We start from the raw sequence: 4694 nt of genomic DNA, 5'->3' as shown, positions 1-4694 counted from the left end.
CTTGCTGATTGGCTGTTGGGATTTAACTTGATTAACACCTGCACAGAGCATTTCCACCTGCACAGAGCATTTCTTGCTGATTGGCTGTTGGGATTTAACTTGATTAACACCTGCACAGAGCATTTCCATACTGACAGTATGTCTTTATTCAAGTGTTTTGGTAGGTATTTCAAGCTTTTCTGCTCCAGCATTGGAATGCGGGGCATGAACGTTTTTTTATTTATTTTGAAAATCAACAGTTTGCATTATGCAATTAAAAATCCTAACCAATAAAGTAGGGAATAGCTATCCAACTGTTGTTTTAGTTGTATGTTACTTCATATTATAGTTATATCAATGTAAATCATTGTTTTCCCTTGTGTTTCTCATTCTTTCCCTGCCATGTCGTAAAATGTGGTGAACCCATCGCTGTATTTGCTCCAAAGCAAATATGGCCTTTCTAGTATTTTCTATGGGTTACTTTTATTTTCTATGGTTACTTTTATTTTCTATGGGTTACTTTTATTTTCTATGCGTTACTTTTATTTTCTATGGGCACTTTTATTTTCTCTGGGTACTTTTATTTTCTATGGGTCACTTTTATTTTCTATGGGTTACTTTTATTTTCTATGGGTACTTTTATTTTCTATGGGTACTTTTATTTTCTATGGGTACTTTTATTTTCTATGGGTACTTTCATTTTCCATGGGCACTTTTATTTTCTATGGGTTACTTCCATTTTCTATGGGTACTTCTATTTTCTATGGACACTTTTATTTTCTATGGGCCTTTTTTATGGTAGACCGAACCAAACAAAAAATAGTAACCCAATGAAGGGCGCACAAAACGATAACTCGTACAAGACGATAAAAATACCGCTCTACCCGGCGAGATCACTGAGACCCGTTTTTAATTGGGGTATAACAAAATCAAAAAGGAGTGAAAACTAGACAAGAGAGACAGGAGGTTTTTTTTTCTTTTTTTTTTAACTTTTCGACGTGACAGAGACATAGACAAAGGAAGGGGAATAGAAAAAGGATGTGCCAAGCTACCCACGACAGGTTACTGTCCAAGTGCTCCCACCAACCCACTCCTGCCAACTTGGCACATCAAAATAAAATAATGACATAAAAGACAGACATTCCACAACAAAAGACTAATACGAGTAGTAGGGAACGGGGGGTTACAACCGCAGGCGTAGTTTTGGTTTTCCAATTTTCTACAGGACAGAATACTAAAAACGCAGACGCAGCCTGTCACCCTCGGTCTTTGCCCAGCGTACGGAGTCGCACCACGAGGCCTCAAAGTTTGAAGCCCCGAGGCGGACAAACTCCGTACGCAACTTTGACCTCAATGACTCCTTAATGGATGTAATCAATTCCGTGTGTGAGGAATGCGACTGCTCAAACACTGCCTTGCACTGCGGCGAAGATGTAGATCAGCACATTTTTCCTGCATCTTCCCAGGTCAGGTGGGAAAATGTTGAGAAGCGCCGTCGGCCTGTTCAGCCGGAAGTCTGGCTGAACCCATCTTCTCGCAAAACCCTCCACCCAAGTCCATGTCTGCAGTACTGTACTGCAGTAAAACATCGCATGGTCTACAGACTCTACTTGCCGGCAGTGTTGTCTGGGACAGTTAGAAGAACCTCTGTACCGCCACGTGCCACCAACCAGGCCATTAGTCTTCAACGCCCCGTGTGCCACTTTCCATGAAATGTCTTTCAGACGATTTTCTAGGAAAGGGTGGTGAACAGCCATGAAGACGTCAGGCCAGCAGATGTTGGGGTGACGAGAACAGACACTTGGGGAGTGAGCTCGATTCCTAAGCTGACTACTGTACAAAGAGCGAACAGTACAGCCCGTGTCCCAGTGACTGGGTGAAGAAGGGTCAACCATGTTGGTCACGAGCCTCCTCAGGGAAGAGTAGTGTGGAGGGGGATCTGGGGAGTGCGGCGCACAGTTTGACCAAGTTGACGGGTCAAACCGGCGCACGAAGAAGCCTAGCCAATATCTGGCCAGTTGTACCCAAGGGAGGTCTGAATTGGTTAGAATGTCAGAGAAAGTTCTGGCATACAGACATTGTGCCTTCGTGGTCACGTCCACCAGCCCCCATCCTCCCTTTTCTGGGGGTAGGAATAGTGTCTGGCGTGAGACAAGTTCAGCACGGTTGTTCCACACAAACTTGCACAGGGCGGCTGTGAGTTCTTTTGACACCGACTCTGGGGGCAGGAAGACCGAAGCAATGTACCACAGCTTTGCTGTCGCCAGAGAGTTAGCCACCGTGACCTTGCCAGAGAATGACAAAGCGCGTGCACTCCAGAGCTGTAGGGTGGATTGGAACTTAGTCTGACGCTCTCTCCAATTTACCAGGGGCATGTTAATATTGCCGAAAATTCCTCCGAGCAGACGGACAGACACTGAAGTCCATTTGATGTTGACTGGACTGTCAGGTCTGTTTTTCCATCTGCCCAGCCAGAGGCCCTCACACTTGCCCATGTTTAACAGGGAGCCGGAGCCTTTGTTGTATAGCTCTACGACACTGAACAGTTTAACTATAGAACCGTCCGTGGTTAGAACCGCCGAGTTGTCGTCGGCGTACATTGATAGTTTGACTTCATGGCCTCCGGGCAAGCAGAGACCATGAATTTCTGGGTCTTTACGAACAGTGGCCGCAAAAGGTTCCAGGGAGATGGCGCACAGGAGGGGGGAGAGGGGACAACCCTGGCGCACACCTCTTGAGAGGGGAAAGGGGGCTGACAATGCTCCATTCACCAGCACTGAACTGGAAATGTTACTGTACAAGATGGAAATCCACCTACGAAAGATCGGGCCAAAGCCCATCTTTGTGAGAGTTTTCTGCAGGAACCCCACGTTCACCCTGTCAAAGGCCTTGGCCTGATCAAGGGAGACTACCGCACAGTCCACGTTCTGTGCGTTTGCATAGACTACCACATCTCTCATAAGGCGAAGGTTATTCCCGATAGATCTGCCCGGGACTCCACACGTCTGGTCGGTATGCAGGACAGAGGCCACCACAGACTTCAGCCTATTATTGAGTGCTTTGGTAAGCAACTTGTAGTCTGTGTTGAGGAGCGAGATTGGTCTCCTGTTTTTGGGATCTAACTCATCGCCCTTTTTGGGGAGTAGAGTCAGGATACCATAACGCTGGCTGGGACAGAGCTCGCCGGACTCGAAGGCTTCCTGGAAAACCTCCAAGAGTTCCCTCCCAAGGAGGTGCCAGTAGGTGGCGTAAAACTCCTTGGGGAGGCCATCGCTACCGGGGCACTTGTTATTCTGCATATTCTGCAGCGCAGCCTCAAGTTCTTGAAGCGCGAGCGAAACTTCAAGCTGATCAGCTTCGTCTGACTCTAAAGTGTTCTCTAGGTTTTCGCACAGGTCGTCCGCGGCCGATGGGTCGACCGGTTCCTCCCTGTACAGTTCACCGTAGAACTCTTTAAATACATGGAGTATGTCCCCTTCATGCCGGACAATTTGTCCGTTGGGGGCTCTGATTCCAGGGATAGCCTTTTGTTTGCTCCTCGCCACCGCCTGGCGAAGAAAGAAACTAGTACATTTCTCCCCTTCTTCAAAGGATTGGATACGTGACCTAACAATAGCGCCCTGCACTTCAGCAGCGGCGAGTTCTGCCAGGGCACCTTTAGTGGCTTCGTAAGCCTGTAACGTGCTTGGGGAGGAATCTCCAGCATTGAGCTGGTTAGTCAGGTCAACAAGGGTGTTATTCAGGCGGAAGGTGGAGTCCCTTTTCTGACGGGCTAGACGGCAGGAGTGTTTAATTACCAGAGATTTAGTGTGAACTTTGATGTTGTCCCACCAGGCTCCTAGTGACTCGAAGCCTGGCTTCAACGTACACCAATCTCTGAAATTGTCTTCGAAATCTTTGCTGAAGTCTTTATCTTTGAGGATAGAGACGTTGCACTTCCACGGACCAGTTTTCTTGCTTGTCGCAAGTGTCACACTGACCGAAAAACCATCATGGTCAGTGAAGTAAGCCGGGGTGTACTTGTGTGACTGAACTGTAAGTTGTTTATTAGATCACTGAGACCCCACCAGGTAAGCATACCGGAGTATGCATACAGCACGTGTCTGTGTGTACTTCGCGAAGTTTTTTAGTGGCTGCAGCGACATTCATTTTGTTTTCATGTGGATGCTCCCATTTTTATTATGGGCGGTATATTTCTGTTTACCATTCTAGGCAACTAAATTTATTTTGAACCTATTAAAACATAATATACTTTACACTTTAAGAAAAGTTAGTTTCTTTTGCATGCAATGTTCCACACGTTTATTAATTAGGAGTAGTAGTAAAATCATTCTTTATTCACAAACAAAAGAAAGAAACATTGATCCCAGGTCACATCGGCCATAACTGACCGAACATGCAGGGAGACATTACACATACATGTATGACACTATACAATACATCAGGACATACAATATTGCACTGTTTCCTTAAATATTGCACTGTTTTTCATTAAAATTATCACAAGAATTTTTAGACTTTGGCTTAAAAAGATTACCACTTCTATCTAATGCGACTTAACCACGTTATAATTTCAGGGAGTAGGCCGGTATTAATGATAAGTACATTGTAGTTACAGTAAGGTATCTGAGTCCCAATTCGGCTCGTGACGTGCATTCCATATAGCATAGGACGATAAAATGGCAATGCGGCTAATGTCTTTAAAGAAGTTCTTT

This window comes from Branchiostoma belcheri, unplaced genomic scaffold, assembly GCF_001625305.1.
Source record: "Branchiostoma belcheri isolate BF01 breed outbred unplaced genomic scaffold, Haploidv18h27 scaffold228, whole genome shotgun sequence".
Classification (NCBI taxonomy): domain Eukaryota; kingdom Metazoa; phylum Chordata; class Leptocardii; order Amphioxiformes; family Branchiostomatidae; genus Branchiostoma; species Branchiostoma belcheri.
Note: the sequence above shows the minus strand (reverse complement) of the source record.